Source organism: Marmota flaviventris, chromosome 6 (assembly GCF_047511675.1).
Source record: "Marmota flaviventris isolate mMarFla1 chromosome 6, mMarFla1.hap1, whole genome shotgun sequence".
Lineage (NCBI taxonomy): Eukaryota > Metazoa > Chordata > Mammalia > Rodentia > Sciuridae > Marmota > Marmota flaviventris.
The window spans coordinates 54,932,750-54,952,678 of NC_092503.1; the positions used below are offsets into that span (position 1 = coordinate 54,932,750).

At 37.5% G+C, this 19,929-nt stretch overlaps 1 protein-coding gene across 1 annotated transcript in view; it reads right to left on the minus strand.

Annotated features, from left to right (window-relative positions):
* Afg1l (AFG1 like ATPase) overlaps positions 1–19,929 on the minus strand; it is a 212,338-nt gene that overhangs the window by 150,300 nt on the left and 42,109 nt on the right. The window lies entirely within an intron of this gene.

Here is a 19,929-nt window from a genome sequence, read left to right on the forward strand (position 1 = left end):
ATGACTCAGTGATTCCCAGTACAAAAAAAAAAAAAATTAAAGTTATATCTTAATAAATTGAAGGTGATAGTCAGAAATAACTTTCTAGGAGACTCAAAGGGAAATCATGAAATCTGTATACAGGCTATGCATATAAACAAAGCAGAGTGCTATGCTACTGTCATAAAAATCCCCTCCCATACTGGGCATGGTGGCACATAAGGTTGAGGCACGAGGATCACAAGTTCAAAGCCTAACTAATGCTTAATATATACTTCACTGAGCCATGTTACTGGCCTAAGATAAATATTTATGAGAATTTATCTATTCTCAAAAGAGAAAAGATTTTTGCTAATATCTAAAAAAATTCTAGTTATTCTAAGTCTCTATGCTTAAGGCTCTTTTTGCTAAAAGAAATAAAGACTAAATCATGCCAGGCACAGTAGTGCACACCTCTAATCACAGCAGCTTGGGACACTGAGGCAGAAGGATCACAAGTACAAAGCCAGCCTCAGCAAATTAGCAAGACCCTAAACAACTTAGTGAGACCCAGTATCAAAAAGGATTAGGAATGTGTCTCAGTGGGTACCCCTAGGTTCAATCCCAGTACCAAAAAAATAAATAAGTAATTCTTTTTTCCCATATCCATCTCTAGCTGGTAAGTATGGTTTGGCTGTCTCTTATAGAAGGAGCAAGACTGGTCATTAATTACTGCTATTGTTTTCTTACACTTCTTTAGAACCTCAAATAATTCTTAATATGTCAGGACTTAATACAAAGTAGTTAATAGCAAGGATATTCAAAATAACATAAGATTCTAGAGATATTCACAAACTGGAATCTCTAGCATAAAATTTAAAGAGGTACAGTGTCTTTGAGCCAGAATCCAGGACATGTGAGTGCATTTGGGAGTGGGATCTAACACATTTTGTTGAGCTCCTACTACATGCCGGACACATCAAACCATTCCTCTGAATCAAGAATTTTCCAAAGCTTGTTACAAAAGAATTTTGCTATGAGTGCTAACTATAAAAGAGGCTTATGTGTTCAAATTGGAAGAACATTGAATGAATAACCAAATCAAAGTTTAAAAGGTTCTTTATTACTGAGTATAGTGGTATAAGCCTGAAATCTCACAGAGGGGAAGCTGAGATAGGAGAATCTCAAGTTTGAAGCCAGCCTCAGAAACTTAGCAAGACCCTAAACAACTTATTGAGAACCTGTCTCAAAATAAAAATAAAAAGGGCTGGAAATGTAGCTCAGTAAAAAAGCATATCTAAATTCAATCCCCAGTATCATCCCATTCTCCTCCCCGCCCCAAAAAAAAAAAGTTTATTGAAGGATTTTGCAGAGTCTTAATATACTAATGGTATTATAGTTCTCTGAAGAAAAGAGTTGTTTGTACCTAATTACTTTGTGTGTGTGTGTGTGTGTGTGTGTGTATTTTTGTACCAGGGATTTAACTCAGGGGCACTCTACCACTGGGCTATGTCCCCCAGTCCTTTTTATCTTTTATTTTGAGACAGGATCTCACTGAATTGCCTAGGCTGCCCTTGAACTTGCAATCCTCCTGCATTGGCCTTCAAATCGATAGGATTAGAAGTGTGCATCACCATTCCCAGCTGCACCTAATTATTTAACAAACAAAACCATTAAGCATTTCTTTTAGTCTAGGGGAATCATAACACTAAAAGTGCAGTGAGCCAAGAAAGTTACAAACCTCCACCAGAGAGGGCTGGAGATGGGCCTAGAGAAACCAAAAGGGGAAGCAACTGACTTTGCAAGAGGGAACTGAGAAAAAAATTACAGAAGGGAGATAGACAGTGAACTTGCAGGTTGAGCAGACATATGTATGAAGAATAAGTCATACTCTGGGGGGGAAAGCAAAGACATTCTAATCGGAAAAATAAGTTAAGAATGTTGTTCCCAGCATGGGCAAAATGGCTATATAAGGCTCAAAAGATAGACTTAAGTCACATATCCAAGGACATTTTTGCCTGGCATTAGTAACATGAATGAATAGATGAATGAATTTTGTATTAGACTAAGGACTATAATCTCTTAACAAGTGTGTGTATGTCAATATGCATTATATAGAGTAATGGGTATACATTGCTCAACAAATACTTCCTGTTTTCAAGGAGCTTACAGGAGACTAATGATGGGAGACAGAATAAATTACGTATATACTTATAATTATATATCATTTTAAATAAATTGGAAATTAGGGTACATTATTACCACAATCCATGAAAGTAAAATGATGAAAATAGTATGAAAAATATATAGCTGGGCCAGTAGCACACACCTGTAATCTGAGCTACTCAGGCAACTTAGTGAGACACTATCTCAAAAAGAAAAATTTTTTGAGATATTTTGAAAATGATCCTGGATTCAATCCCCAGTGCCACAAAAAGAAAGAAAGAAAAGAATAAGGAAAAACATCTAGATGTAGTTTAGCACTGTTATTTAATAGGGTTGTTAAAGCCTTTGATTGGTTTTGAAATTCCCATCTGATTACAACCAAAAGACAATATCTAATCAAAAAGTATCCTGAATTTTAGCAGACTTTCTGTAATAACCTATCTCAAAAGAGGATGACAGGAAAAGCAAGTGTCAAAATAAAGTCATTAAATTTTTTAAAACAATATGACTATACTGGCTAATGTCCAATAAGGAAATATACTAATGTTATGAGCGTTTGGGATCTCACTGTTAAACATTTGGTGATTTGGGAAATAAACAACTCAAGACTGCTCTACAAACCACTAAATTTAGTAAAAATTTATTGTCTAAGTCCGTTTTCTATTGTGTAACAGAATATGTGAGACAGGATAACCTATTTTTTAAAAGGGGGTTATTTTGGCTCATGATTCCAGAAATCAGAGAGCGTGGTGTTGGTATCTGATGAAGGCATCATGGTGGAAGAGCAAGTAAAACATGAGGAAGAGAGAGCAAATGGGCAAGAGAGGCAGCAAAAGAAACCCAAGAAAACTGAACTCACTTTATAACATACTCTCTCTCTCTCTCTCTCTGGCAGTAACTAATCCAGAGAGCAAGAATTTACTCTCTCACGACCACCTCAATCTATTCATAGACTCTATCCTGTAACCCAAACACATTACACTAGGCCTCACCTCCCAATACGACTACTACATTGAGGAGTAATGTCCAACCCTAATTTTTTTTTAATTTTTTTTATTACTAGTTGTTCAAAACATTACAAAGCTCTTGACATATCATATTTTATACATTTGATTCAAGCAGATTATAAACTCCCATTTTTACCCCGTATACATATTGCAGATTCACATAGGTTACACATCCACTTTTTTACATACTGCCATACTAGTGTCTGTTGTATTCTGCTGCCCTTCCTATCCTCTACTATCCCCCCTCCCCTCCCCTCCCATCTTCTCTCTCTACCCCATCTACTGTAATTCATTTCTCTCTCTTGTTTTTTTTTCCCCTTTCCCCTCACTTTCTCTTATATGTAATTTTGTATAACAATGAGGGTCTCCTTCCTTTACCATGCAATTTCCCTTCTCTCTCTCTTTCCCTCCCCCCTCTCGTCCCTTTTGTTTGTTTTGTTTTGTTAAGCAAGCAAGCAGAAATTTTATTAAAAAGGAAACTGAGATTAAAAACTCATAACTCCCGGTGCAGCATACTGAGAGGGACAAGAGTGCCCAAGACAAATTTTAGTGGTGACAAATTATATCCAAACTATAGCATTTATGTTTTGAATCTTACATATGTAAAAGCCAATTCCTCATACAAAGAATCTTTGGGACAAAAGGGTTTATATTTTTAAATTAATATCCAATCACTATTCTATCAAAATTTTATGAGGCAAAATCTAATGCAAAGTGGATCCTGGTACATACACACACACACACACACACACACACACAATTTTTGAGACAATTGGGCTGGGATGTAGCTCAGTGGCAAAGCGTCTGCCTTGTATTCACAAAGCCCTGGGTTTGATCCCCAGTTCCAAAAAAGACAAAAAAAAGAACCCCACCAAAAAAAAAATAAGATTAAAAAAAAACTTTTTTTGAGACAATTGGAGAAATTTGAAAGTGGGTTTAATGTTAGGATTGCCAGATTAAAATATAGGATGCCCAGAAAATACAAATTTCAGATTAAAATCAAATAATTTTTGCATATATATATATATATATATATATATATATATATATATCACAATATTGCATGATACATGCATATACTAAAAACTGTTATTTATTTAAAATTCATATCTATTAGGGCATCTTGTATTTTTATTTGCTAAATGTAGCAATCCTATTTTAGATAATATTATGAAATGAGTGTTAAATTTCTTAAATGTGATGATGTTAAGATAGTTATGGAGGAAAATGACCTTGTTAGAAGATGCAGAGGATGTTTTTAGGGGTTAAGTGTTATAATATTGCAACTTGTAAATGTTTAAAAATATATATATTTAGAAAGGAGATAAAACAAATGTGGCAAAATGTCACTCATCAGTGGACCTAGGTATATTGTGGATAGTTTACAAACTAAAAAGTTAGGAGAAAAATTGGAAAAGTGACTATTATATTACTTTTGAACTAAATCTGAAACTATTCAAAAATATCTGAATATTTAGATTCTAGGTATTTGCTTTCAAAACTGTTATCAAAACTATTATTTTAACTGCTGACACTAAAAGTCATTATTCCACGTATCTCCCTTTTATGACTTAAACTTTATTTGTCATTCTCTCTGGTTTTAAAATTCCAACATTAGCCAGGTTGGTGGGGGGGGGGGGGGGGGCGGGTCATACGCCTATAATCCCAGTACCTTGGGAGGCTGAAGAAGGAGGGTTGTGAGTTAAAAGCCAGCCTCAGGAACTTAACAAGGCCCTAAACAACTCATCAAAACCCTGTCTCTAAATAAAATATTAAAAAGGCTGCGGATATGCCTCAGTGATTAAGTGCCCCTGGGTTCAATTCCTGGTACCAAAAAAAAAAAAAAAAAATCCAACATTAAATTATACAAGATGATTCTCATCAAAGTTATAAATAAAATAGCATGGTCTCTGCCTTTCTGGATTATTCTCCACCTGCTATTCCACATAATTTCCATTAGGACAATTCAATAATAAGGGTGGTACTGTTAAGATAAAAAATGTTGTTTTCAATTTGTTTAAAATGCAAGAATACTACTTTTCCTGTTTCTCTCCACTCACCCCCCCCCACCATTGCATTATTATCTCCCAAAATGATAGAATCAGAGACAATGATTCCAGCTGGAATGCTGAGCATAATTATATCTTTTTAAAACTGGCATTATATCATCCACAACATGGACTACTTTTTGATAAAAGTAGATCACTTCAGGTTTCTAAGATCTTTAAAAACTAAGAAACTGAACTATATGTTAGCATCCATAAATTCTCTTTAAATGAAGAATCCTTAAATGCCTTTAGCTGATTTTCAAAAGAACCCCTCCTAACCTAAAGTACATCAATTTATTCAGTTTACAAGTATAATTAAGCCTATTTAAGTATCTGAATCAAGGGGGCTTTAAAACTCTACAACAACTAACACAAGAAATGGCTCAAGCTCTGATTATCTCTGAATCTGAAGATGCAAATGACTTTTTAATTCCTCACGTATTCAAGCAGCAAACACTTGTAAGTACACATAGGTGCCAGTGGGAGACAAACGACAAGAGGCAATTTCTCTAGCAAATCCTCCCATGTTGTGTTACTCCTGATATTCTGATTCTGTCCTAGCTTAAGTGAAGTTATGCTGGGTTAGGTCTACCCCAGTCCACTTCTAGGTATATTGTGGATAGTTTACAAAATAAAAAGTTGGAAGAAAAATCGGAATGTTCAGTACACAATGGGATGTCCAGTACACAAGCGTAATCCTCAAAAAACGATCAGGAACCCAACAAAACAAAGATATTGAAAATATCCCTCATTCTGAATTCTGTTGAGGTTCTGAATTGGAAACACTAAACTGGTGTTCCAGACATCTTCTGGATTAGCTAAAAACTGATGCTGAGGAGGGAATGAGACTACAGACACATTCACTGAGAGACATATGGATAGAAAACTCACAGAGACACCTACACACTCACATAGACGCATGGATAGGCCCACAGTCACTACACTTGCCTTCAGTCAGTAGTGAATTATTTTGTGACTCTTCCATTCATTCTACAAGTATGGATTAAACATTGAGCACCTACTTTATTCCAGGGAGTAAGCAGAGTTCCACAGGAGCAATATGCAACAGAAGGAAGACAGAGTTTCCAGGACTGTATGGTCATCAAGTAGATAAAACAAGATGGACCATGACATAAGGATGTGGGGGAGAGCTTTAGCAAAGACCCAGAAGCAAACCAGGTCCCAGTCTTTTCAAGAATCTTCAAGTGGTACTTCCTAGCTCATGTCTTATTTTTGTTTTTTCACATTTTTAAAAGCAGTGCATTATAGTTGTACATAATGATGAGATTTGTTGCTATATATTCATACATACCTAGCTGGTGCTTTTATGGAAGCAGAGAACAGTGACAGATGAGGATGGCAAGAGGGACTGGACCAGGCTTTTGAGGACCTTGTAGAACATGATAATGAGTTTATATTTTATTCTAAGGCAGAATGGTGTGTGATCATAAGGGTATGGACAAGGTATTGAATGGGAGGAAACTACAGGACAAGAAACCACCATTCATATCTGCTCCACTGACACCAACCCAGTGTTTAGCTACCAGATCCAGAGAGAAACACTGTAGGGGTTTTTGTGGGTAAGTGGGGTAAAGGCAAGTGGGGACATCCTGTAGTGGTTCACAGTGTCATGAGGAGTTATGGACTACCGCCTAAGGGATAAGCTCAGGTTTCTACTGGAGAAGCTATAGATGGTTGTGGCATTATGGCCTGAAACATGCATTCAAGTCCTTATATCCACACTTGCTATAGGAGATGAACAGGTGTAGATTGCTCAGTTTTATAGTTCTCTTTATTAGAGTAGAGGTTCCAACTCAATTAAAAATCCAATTGTAGGATGGGTGTGGTGGCACATGGCTGTAATCACAGCAACTCAGGAGACTAAGGCACTAGGACCACAATTCAAGGGCAATCTGAGCAACTTAACAAAATCCTGTCTCAAAATAAAAATAAAAGGGCTAGGGATATAGCTCAGTGATAGAGTGCCCTTAGGTTCAATTCTCAGTACCAGGAAAAAAAATTGTATAAAGCAAAATCAGTTTATTATTTAACATAAGAAACTCACTGAAGGAAAATATCTAATTCTTGAAAAGCTTAATATTGTTAAAAGAGAATATGATTTCCTAGAGAAATCCTCAAAGATGCCAACTTCATAAAGAATCATCAGGAATAACAAGTGTGAAGGCAACTGGAAAAGAGGTCAATGAGTACAACTCTGAATTCCAGGCTGAAATAAATTTTATGAAAAAAAAAAAAGAAATCACTGAAAAAGGGAAAACTAAGCTGAGCATGATGGCACATGACTGAAATCCCAGCAACTTAGGAGGCTGAGGTGGAGGATTGCAAGTTCAAAGCCAGCCTCAGCAACTTAGTGAGGCCCTAAGCACCTTAGAGAGACCCTATCTCACACTAAAAAATAAAAAGGGCTGTTGATATAGCTCAGTTGTTAAGTGCCCCTGGATTCAATCCCAGGTACCAAAAAAAAAGGAAATTTTATTTAAATACTAATTTATTGAGTACATTATTTACATTTTATATTCTCCAGATAGTATTACTTTTAGTTTAATAGTCTTTTATTACAAAAACAATACTGAAATTATTTATATAATGTTGTGTTGTAGATAGCAACTCACAGTTAACTGTTTTTTATTCAAATATTTTATCTCTTTTTTTTTTAAGTTTTTCAATGTATTTTTTTTAATTTTTTATTGTTGGTTGTTCAAAACATTACATAGTTCTTGATATATCATATTTCACACTTTGATTCAAGTGGGTTATGAACTCCCATTTTTACCCCATATACAGATTGCAGAATCACATCAGTTACACATCCATTGATTTACATATTGCCATACTAGTGTCTGTTGTGTTCTGCTGCCTTTCCTATCCTCTACTATCCCCCCTCCCCTCCCCTCCCCTCCCCTCTTCTCTCTCTACCCCCTCTACTGTCATTCATTTGTCCCCCTTGTATTATTTTTCCCTTTCCCCTCACTACCTCTTGTATGTACTTTTGTATAACCCTGAGGGTCTCCTTCCATTTCCATGCAATTTCCCTTCTCTCTTCCTTTCCCTCCCACCTCTCATCCCTGTTTAATGTTAATCTTCTTCTCATGCTCTTTGACCCTACTCTGTTCTTAGTTACGCTCCTTATATCAAAGAAGACATTTGGCATTTGTTTTTGAGGGATTGGCTAGCTTCACCTAGCATAATCTGCTCTAATGCCATCCATTTCCCTGCAAATTCTATGATTTTGTCATTTTTTAATGCAGAGTAATACTCCATTGTGTATAAATGCCACATTTTTTTTATCCATTCATCTATTGAAGGGCATCTAGGTTGGTTCCACAGTCTTGCTATTGTGAATTGTGCTGCTATGAACATCAATGTAGCAGTGTCCCTGTAGCATGCTCTTTTTAGGTCTTTAGGGAATAGACCGAGAAGGGGAATAGCTGGGTCAAATGGTGGCTCCATTCCCAGCTTTCCAAGAAATCTCCATACTGCTTTCCAAATTGGCTTCACCAATTTGCAGTCCCACCAGCAATGTACAAGTGTACCCTTTTCCCCACATCCTCGCCAGCACTTGTTGTTGTTTGACTTCATAATGGCTGCCAATCTTACTGGAGTGAGATGGTATCTTAGGGTGGTTTTGATTTGCATTTCTCTGACTGCTAGAGATGGTGAGCATTTTTTCATGTACTTGTTGATTGATTGTATGTCCTCCTCTGAGAAGTGTCTGTTCAGGTCCTTGGCCCATTTGTTGATTGGGTTATTTGTTATCTTATTGTCAAATTTTTTGAGTTCTTTGTATACTCTGGATATTAGGGCTCTATCTGAAGTGTGAGGAGTAAAGATTTGTTCCCAGGATGTAGGCTCCCTATTTACCTCTCTTATTGTTTCTTTTGCTGAGAAAAAACTTTTTAGTTTGAGTAAGTCCCATTTGTTGATTCTAGTTATTAACTTTTGTGCTATGGGTGTCCTATTGAGGAATTTGGAGCCCGACCCCACAGTATGTAGATCGTAGCCAACTTTTTCTTCTATCAGACGGCGTGTCTCTGATTTGATATCAAGCTCCTTGATCCATTTTGAATTAACTTTTGTGCATGGCGAGAGAATGGGATTCAGTTTCATTTTGTTGCATATGGATTTCCAGTTTTCCCAGCACCATTTGTTGAAGATACTATCCTTCCTCCATTGCATGCTTTTAGCCCCTTTATCAAATATAAGATAGTTGTAGTTTTGTGGATTGGTTTCTGTGTCCTCTATTCTGTACCATTGGTCCACCCGCCTGTTTTGGTACCAGTACCATGCTGTTTTTGTTACTATTGCTCTGTAGTATAGTTTGAAGTCTGGTATCGCTATACCACCTCATTCACACTTCCTGCTTAGCATTGTTTTTGCTATTCTGGGTCTTTTATTTTTCCATATGAATTTCATGATTGCTTTCTCTATTTCTACAAGAAATGCCGTTGGGATTTTGATTGGCATTGCATTAAACCTATAGAGAACTTTTGGTAATATCGCCATTTTGATGATGTTAGTTCTGCCTATCCATGAACAGGGTATATTTTTCCATCTTCTAAGATCTTCTTCTATTTCTCTCTTTAGGGTTCTGTAGTTTTCATTGTATAAGTCTTTCACCTCTTTTGTTAGGTTGATTCCCAAGTATTTTTTTTTTTTTGAAGATATTGTGAATGGAGTGGTTGTCCTCATTTCCATTTCAGAGGATTTGTCGCTGATATACAGGAATGCCTTTGATTTATGCGTGTTGATTTTATATCCTGCCACTTTGCTGAATTCATTTATTAGCTCTAATAGTTTCTTTGTAGACCCTTTTGGGTCTGCTCGGTATAGAATCATGTCATCTGCAAATAGTGATAATTTAAGTTCTTCTTTTCCTATTTTTATGCCTTTAATTTCTTTCGTCTGTCTAATTGCTCTGGCCAGTGTTTCGAGAACTATGTTGAACAGAAGTGGTGAGAGAGGGCATCCCTGTCTTGTTCCAGATTTTAGAGGGAATGCCTTCAATTTTTCTCCATTCAGAATGATGCTAGCCTGAGGCTTAGCATAGATTGCTTTTACAATATTGAGGTATGTTCCTGTTATCCCTAGTTTTTCTAGAGTTTTGAACATAAAGGGATGCTGTACTTTGTCGAATGCTTTTTCCGCATCTATCGAGATGATCATATGGTTCTTATTTTTAAGTCTATTGATGTGGTGAATACCATTTATTGATTTCCGTATATTGAACCAGCCTTGCATCCCAGGGATGAATCCCACTTGATCATGGTGCACAATTTTTTTTTTTTAGTATTTATTTTTTAGTTTTCGGCGGACACAACATCTTTGTTTGTATGTGGTGCTGAGGATCGAACCCGGGCCGCACGCACGCCAGGCGAGCGCGCTACCGCTTGAGCCACATCCCCAGCCCGGTGCACAATTTTTTTGATATGTTTTTGTATCCGATTCGCCAGAATTTTATTGAGGATTTTTGCATCTAGGTTCATTAGAGATATTGGTCTGTAGTTTTCTTTCTTTGAAGTGTCTTTGTCTGGTTTAGGTATCAGGGTGATGTTGGCCTCGTAGAATGAATTTGGAAGTTCTCCCTCTTTTTCTATTTCCTGAAGTAGCTTGAAAAGTATTGGTATTAGTTCCTCTTTAAAGGTTTTGTAAAACTCTGCTGTATACCCATCCAGTCCTGGGCTTTTCTTAGTTGGTAGTCTTTTGATGGTTTCTTCTATTTCCTCAATTGATATTGGTCTGTTTAGGTTGTCTATATCTTCCTGACTCAATCTGGGCAGATCATATGACTTAAGAAATTTATCTATGCCTTCACTATCTTCTAATTTTTTGGAGTATAAGGATTCAAAATAATTTTTGATTATCTTCTGTATTTCTGAAGTGTCTGTTGTGATATTGCCTTTTTCATCCCGTATGCTAGTAATTTGAGTTCTCTCTCTTCTTCTCTTTGCTAGCATGGCTAAGGGTCTGTCGATTTTGTTTATTTTTTCAAAGAACCAACTTTTAGTTTTGTCAATTTTTTCAATTGTTTCTTTTGTTTCGATTTCATTAATTTCAGCTCTGATTTTAATTATTTCTTGCCTTCTACTTCTTTTGATGTTGTTTTGCTCTTCTTTTTCTAGGATTTTGAGATGAAGTATGAGATCATTTATTTGTTGGTTTTTTCTTTTTTTAAGGAATGAACTCCACGCAATGAATTTTCCTCTTAGAACTCCTTTCAATGTGTCCCATAGATTCCGATATGTTGTGTCTGTGTTTTCATTTATCTCTAAGAATTTTTTAATTTCCTCCTTCATGTCTTCTATAACCCATTGATCATTCAGTAACCTATTGTTCATTCTCCAAGTGATGTATGCTTTTTCCTTCCTTCTTTTATCGTTGATTTTCAGTTTCATTCCGTTATGATCAGATAAGATGCATGGTATTATCTCTACTCCTTTATATTGTCTAAGAGTTGCCCTGTGACATAATATATGATCTATTTTTGAGAAGGATCTATGTGCTGCTGAGAAAAAAGTGTAACTGCTTGATGTTGGGTAGTATATTCTATATATGTCAATTAAGTCTAGGTTATTAATTGTGTTATTGAGTTCTATAGTTTCCTTATTCAACTTTTGTTTGGAAGATCTGTCCATTGGTGAGAGAGGTGTGTTGAAGTCTCCCATGATTATTGTATGGTGGTCTATTAGACTCTTGAACTTGAGAAGAGTTTGTTTGATGAACATAGCTGCACCATTGTTTGGGGCATATATATTTATGATTGTTATGTCTTGTTGGTGTATGGTTCCCTTGAGCAGTATGTAGTGTCCCTCTTTATCCTTTTGATTAACTTGGGCTTGAAATCTATTTTATTTGATATGAGTATGGACACTCCTGCTTGTTTCCGAAGTCCATATGAGTGATATGATTTTTCCCAACCTTTCACCTTCAGCCTATGTATGTCTTTTCCTATCGAATGCGTCTCCTGTAGGCAGCATATTGTTGGGTCTTGTTTTGTGATCCATTCTACCAGCCTGTGTCTCTTAATTGGTGAGTTTAAGCCATTAACATTTAGGGTTATTATTGAGATATGGGTTGTTCTTCGAGCCATATTTGTTTATTTCTGTTACTAAACATGGTTTGTTTTCCTCTTTGATTATTTTTCCCCCCTTTACTGTCCTACCTCCCACTGTTGGTTTTCATTGTTATTTTCCATTTCCTCTTCCTTTAATGTTTTGCCGAGGATGTTTTGAAGAGATGGTTTTCTAGCTGCAAATTCTTTTAACTTTTGTTTATCGTGGAAGGTTTTAATTTCATCTTCCATCCTGAAGCTTAATTTCACTGGCTACACAATTCTTGGTTGGAACCCATTTTCTTTCAGTGTTTGAAATATGTTATTCCAGGATCTTCTAGCTTTCAGAGTCTGTGTTGAAAGATCAGCTGTTATCCTGATTGGCTTACCCCTAAATGTAATCTGCTTCCTTTCTCTTGTAGCTTTTAAAATTCTCTCCTTATTCTGTATGTTGGGCATCTTCATTATAATGTGTCTAGGTGTGGATCTCTTATGATTTTGCACATTCGGCGTCCTGTAGGCTTCTAGGATTTGGGATTCTGTCTCATTCTTCAAGTCTGGGAAGTTTTCTCGTATTATTTCATTGAATAGATTGCTCATTCCTTTGGTTTGAAACTCTGTCCCTTCCTGTATCCCAATGACTCTTAAATTTGGTCTCTTGATGTTATCCCATATTTCTTGGATGTTCTGCTCATGGTTTCTTAACAGTCTTGCTGCGCTGTCTATGTTCTTTTCAAGTTGAAATACTTTATCTTCATTGTCTGATGTTCTATCTTCTAAGTGTTCTACTCTGCTGGTAGTATTCTCAATTGAGTTTTTAAGTTGGTTTATTGCTTCCTGCATTTCTAGGATTTCTGTTTGTTTGTTTTTTATAACCTCTATCTCCCTGTATAGTTGATCTTTTGCTTCTTGGATTTGTTTATGTAATTCATTGTTGAAGTGATCTTTCATTGTCTGATTTTGCTGTCTGATGTCTTCCTTGAGACTCCAGATCATCTGAAACATGTATATCCTGAATTCTTTATCTGACATTCCATCTGCTGCAGATATTACCTCTTCTAACGTTGAGTTGACCTGCATTGCTTGTGGTCCTTTCTTTCCTTGTCTCTTCATACTGTTCGCGTTTCTTTCTGCTTGGTGAAACTGTTGTGCTATTGAATTTTCCCCCTATATATTTATATTGGTCTTGTATAGTTGCAAAGTCTCCCTCGCAGGCGCGGGCGGTGGCTCTGCCCCTCTGTGGGCCGCTAGGCTTGTTCTGTTAGTGGTCGCAGTTCTGCCTACTTTGCAGGCGCAGGCAGTGGCACTGCCCCTCTGCAGGCCTCTGGGCCTGTTCTGCTGGTGGGTCGCAGGTCCGCCTACCTTGCAGGTGCGGGGGGCGGGGTGGCTCTACCCTTCCGCAGGCCGCTGGGCCTGTTGTGTCTGTCGGTTGCAGGTCTGGCCTGTCATGTTGGTGGTCGCAGGTCCGCCTAACTTGCAGGCGCGTGGGGCAGCTCTACCCCTCCGCGGAATCCTGGGTCTGTTCTGCCGGTGGGTCACAGGTCCGCCTACCTTGCAGGGGGGGAGGGGGCGGCTCTGCCCCTCAGCAGGCCGCTGGGCCTGTTGTGCCGGTGGTCACAGTTCTGCCTACCTTGCAGGCGCAGGCGGAGGGGGCGGCTCTGCCCCTCAGCAGGCCGCTGGGCCTTTTCTGTTGGTGGTCACAGTTCCGCCTACCTTGCAGGCGCGGGGGGGAGGGGGCGGCTCTGCCTCTCAGCAGGCCGCTACGCCTATTCTGCCGGTGGGTCGCAGGCCCGCCTACCTTGCAGGCGTGGTTGGCAGCTCTGCCTCTCCGCGGGCCACTGGGCCTTTTCCGTTGGTGGTCACAGTTCCGCCTACCTTGCAGGCGCGGGGGGTGGGGGGCGGCTCTGCCCCTCAGCAGGCCGCTGGGCCTGTTCTGTGGGTGGTCACAGTTCCGTCTACCTTGCAGGCGTGGGGGGAGGGGGCGGCTCTGCCTCTCAGCAGGCCGCTGCGCCTGTTGTGCCGGTGGTCACAGTTCCGCCTACCTTGCAGGCGCTGGGGGAGGGGTCGGCTCTGCCCCTCAGCAGGCCGCTGCGCCTGTTGTGCTGGAAGGGTGCACGCCCGCCTACCTTGCAGGCGTGGTTGGCAGCTCTGCCCCTCCGCGGGCCACTGGGCCTTTTCGGTCGGTGGTCACAGTTCTGCCTACCTTGCAGGCGCAGGGGTGGGGACGGCTCTGCCCTTCAGCAGGCCGTTGCACCTGTTGTGCCGGTAGTCACAGTTCCGCCTACCTTGCAGGGGGAGGGGGGCAGCTCTGCCCCTCAGCCAAATATTTTATCTCAATCTGTGGTCTGCCATATTTTTTCTAAGGTACCTTGTGTTGACTAGAAATTTTAAATTTTAAAAAATATTTTTAGTTGTAGATGAACACAATATCTTTATCTTTTATATGGTGCTGAGATTCAAACCCAGTGTCTCACACATGCTAGGCAAGCTCCCTACTACTAAGCCACAGCCACAGCCCAGAAGTTTTAAATTTTAATATAGTCAAAAGTATCAGTTATTACCTTTATAATTTAGACTTTTGTATCTTATAAGAAATTCTTCTTTTTCCCAAGTTGATAAAGTTATTCCTCTATATTTTCTTCAAGAATTTATTGTTTCACTTTAAGAAATTTTTTCCATGTAATCTATTTTTATGTTTAAAGAAGGGAGTACCTGATTTTATTTTACTCTTCATATAGATGATCAGTGATCCATCCCATCCTCATTTATTAAGTAAACTATCCTTTCCCCACTGATATTCAATATCAACTCGATTATATGCCAAGTTACCATGTATGTTCTAGACTTTCTATTTTGTCTCTATATGTGTTCCTCTATATAATAGAACAGTGAATAGTTCTGTTGATTAGAGGCAGGGATACAGGCAGGAAAGGGATATTAAACTGAAAGCTAGACTAGGTACAATTCAAGTAGAACCAAAAATACAATTAATGGTCTCATACCAACCCTCAAATCTAGTCATGTAGCAATCATCTAGAAAAAGGGTCAACAAATTATGGCCTGTAGGCCAAATCCAGCCTGACACTTGTTTTTATAAACAAAGTTTGGGCTGGGGATGTGGCTCGAGCGGTAGCGTGCTCGCCTGGCATGCGTGTGGCCTGGGCTCAATCCTCAGCACCACATACAAAACAAAGATGTTGGGTCGCAGATAGCTAAAAAATAAATATTAAAATTCTCTCTCTCTCTCAAAAAATAAATAAATAAACAAAGTTTTACTGGACTATATTTATTATTACTGCCTATGGCTTCTTTGACAACAGTGATAGAACTGAATAGTTGTAACAGAGATCACATGGTTCACAAGTCTGATAATACTGCCTACTTGTCCTTCATAGATAAAGGAGACCTGACTATAACCTCAGCATAGAATCCACAGCACTGATGCCTCTTTATGATCATTCTGCTGCCTTAACCAGCATAGTAAGCTTTGACTATTAAGGACAGATAGAAATTTCAACCCTAAACATTACTAATAGTTTTTTAAATTCATTTAAAAGAACTTATTAAAGTAGGGGGCAGTGGTGCACAACTGGAATCACAACAGCTCAGTAGGATGAGGCAGAAGGATCACAAGTTCGAGACCAGCTACAGCAACTAAGCAAGACTCTGTCTCAAAATAAAAAGGGCTGGGGGAGAGACCTAAGATGGCAGAATAGAGAAGGTCACATTCCTGGCTGCTCTGTGGTGTGAAACAAGAAAGCAGACAGGCAGCTTCTCTGCAAGTAAGGTACTGAAAACCTCAGGGACACTATAAGTCCACAGGATAGAAACTCTATTGCCTCAGATCCATACTGTTAGATGGGTAGACACACAAAGGACATGAAAAAGCAAGGAAACCAGGATACTCCAGTAACAGAATCCATCAACACCACAGTGGAAGAAATGTCAGAGAAGGAGTTTAGAAGTTAAACTGATCTGCTAAGTAAAGGATGATTAAGAGAGCAAATACAGATAGCAAAAGATCACTTCAAAAAAGAGAAATTATGAAAACAAACAGAAATCCTTGAAATGAAAGGGAAAAAAATTTAAAAGTCAATAGAAAGCATCGCAAACAGACTAGACCACTTGAAAGAACCTCAGATAATGAAGACAAAATATATAATCTTGAAAACAGAGTTGATCAGGAAGAGAAGATGTTAAGAACCATAAACAGCACTTCTAAGAATTATAAAATAACCTGAAAAGATAAAATTTAAGAATCATTGGGATAGATGAAGGCACAGAGAAACAAATCAATGAATGCCCAATCTTTTCAATGAAATAATATCATAAATTTCCCAAATCTAATGAATGAAATGGAAAATCAAATAAAAAAGGCTTACAGGATCCCATATGTGCAAGACAACAGACCCACATCAAGGCACATAATAATGAAAATGCCTAGCATATAGAATAAGGACAGAATTTTAAAGGCTGCAATAAAAAATATCAGACTACATAAAAGGGGAAACAAATATGGATCTCAACTGATTTCTCAACCCAGACCCTCAAATCTAGAAGATACTGGCATAACAAATACCAAGCTCTAAAAGAAAATGGATATCAACCAAGAATTCTATATCCAGCAAAATTAAGCTTCAGATTTGAAGATGAAATAAAAACCTTCCATGATAAACAAAACAAGAATTTGTAACCAGAAAGCCTGCACTTCAGAATATTCTCAATAAAATATTCCATGAAGATGAATTGAAAAAAAAAAAAAAAGTAAAAACCAGCGAAGGGAAGATCTACACTACATGAATAGTCAATCAAAGGAGAAATTAATTCACATTAAAAACTAGAAATAAACCAAAATGACCAGGAACACTAATCATATCTCAATAATAACACTGAACATTAATAGCCTAAACTCACCAATCAAAAGACAAAGACTGGCAGATTGGATTAAAAAACAAGACCCAGCAATATGCTGAATCCAAGAGAATGACCTCACAGGCAAAGAAATCCCCAGACTGAAGGTGTGAAAGGATGGGAAAAAACATATCACTCACATGGGTCACGTAAACAAGCAGGGGTTTCTATCTTCATATCAGATAAAGTGGACTTCATGAAAGTTAATCAGAACGGACAAAGAAGGACACTGAATACTGCTTAAGGGAATTATACATCAACAAGACATAACAATCATAAATATTTATGTCCCAAACAATGGAGCATCTATGTACATCAAACAAACCCTTCTCAACTTCAAGAATCAAATAGATCACAACACAATAATATTGAGTGACTTTAACACACCTCTTTCACTACTGGATAGATCTTCCAAACAAAACTAAACAAACTTTAGAACTGTAGAACTAAATAATAAAATCAATAATTTAGACTTAACAGACATATATAGAAAACTCCATCCATCCAATGAGCAAATACACTTTCTCCACAGCAGCACATGGATTCTTCTCTAAAATAGATCATGTCTTATGCCATAAAGCAACTCTCAGCAAATAGAAGAGAGAGAGAGAGAGAGAGAGAGAGAGAGAGAGATAATACCCTTCATCAGATATCAGATCATAATGAAATGAAATTAGAAATCAATGATAAAAAAATAGAAGGTACTCTAACACCTGGAGACTAAATAATAAGCTATTGAATGATGAATGGATAACAGAAGAAATCAGGGATGAAATAAAAAAGTACTTAGAGGTAAGTGAGAATAGTAATACAACATATCAAAATCTCTGTGACACGAAGAAGGCAGTGCTAAGAGGAAAGTTCATTGCATTGAGCTCATTCATTAAAAGAATAGAAAGTCAACAAAGAAAAGACCCAACATTGTATCTCAAAGGCCTAGAAAAGAAGAACAAATCTCTGCTAATCAAGAGAAAAGGAAAAAAACTCATGATGAAAAAGGAAATATCATGACAGACACTACTGAAATACAGAAGATAATTAGAAACAATTTTGAAAATCTATACTTCAATAAAATAGAAAATCTTGAAGACATTGACAAATTTCTAGAGACATACAACCTACACAAACTGAACCAGGAGGACATATACAATTTTAACAGATCAAGCTCAACCAATGATATAGAAAATGCCATCAATAGCCTACAAACTAAGGGTTGGGGATATAGCTCAGTTGGTAGAGTGCTTGCCCCATGCACAAACCCCTGGGTTCAATCCACAGCACCACCAAAAAAAAAAAAAAAAGTCTATCAACTAAAAAAAGCCTATAAACTAAGAAAAGCCCAGGACCAGATGGATTCTCAGCTGAGTTCTACAAGACCTACAAGAAGAATTAACACTGATACTTCTCAAATTATGCCATGAAATAGAAAAGGAGAGAACTCTTCCAAACTCATTCTATGAAGCTAGAATCAATCTGATACCAAAACCAAACACGAAGGAAAGAAAATTTCAGATCAATATCCCTGATAAACATAGATGCAAAAATTCTCAATAAAATTCTGGCAAATTGCATATAAAAACATATTATTAAAAACAGTGCACATGATCAAGTGGGTTCATCCCAGGGATGCAAAATTGGTTCAATACGTGGGAATCAATAAATCTAATTCATCACATCAATAGATGTGAAGACAAGAATCATATGACCATCTCAATAGATGCACAGAAAGCATTTGACAAAATATAGCACCGATTCATGTTCAAAACACTAGAAAAACTAGGGATAGTAAGAACATACCTCGACATTGTAAAAGCTATGTATGCTAAACCCAAGGCCATCAGTATAAATGGAGAAAAACTGAAAGCATTCCCTCTAAGAACTGGAATAAGACAGAGATGCCCTCTTTTACTACTTTTATTCAACATTGTCCTTCAAATTCTAACTAGAACAATTAAAAGAAATAAATTAAAGGAATACAAATAGGAAAAGAAAAACTCAAACTATCACAATGACAATGATTCCATATTTAGAAGATACAAAAAATTCCACCAGAAACATTCTAAAACTAATAAATAAATTCAGCAAAGTAGCCGAAACACATAATTCAAATTCAATCCCATACATCAGTGATGAATCTACTGAAAGATAAATTAGGAAAACTACCCTATTCACTATAGCCTCAGAAAAGAAATAAAATATTTGGGAATCAATCTAACAAAAGAAGTGAAAGACTTTTACAATGAAAACTATAGAACACTAAAGAAAGAAACTAAAGAAGACCTTAGAAGATGGAAAGATCTCCCATGCTCTTGGATAGGCAGAATTAACATTGGCAAAATGGCCAAAAGAGTTATATAGATTTAATGCAGTTTCTATTAAAATCTCAATGACATTCTTCGTAGAAATAGAAAAAGCACTCATGAAACTCATTTGGAAAAATAAGAGGCCCAGAATAGCCAAAGCAATCCTTAGCAAGAAAAATGAAGCAAAAGGCACCACAATACCAGACCTTAAATTATATTACAGAGCCATGGTAACAAAAACAGCTTGGTATTGGCATCAAGACAGATTTGTAGAATGATGGCACAGAATAGAAGGCAGAGACAAACCCATATCTCATATTAGACAAAAGCACCAAAAACATACATTGGAGAAAAGATAGCCTCTTCAACAAATGGTGCTGGGAAAACTGGAAATCATACAAAGCAAAATGAAATTAAACCCCTCTCACCCCGCCAAAAAATCAACTCAAAGTGAATCAAACTTAGGC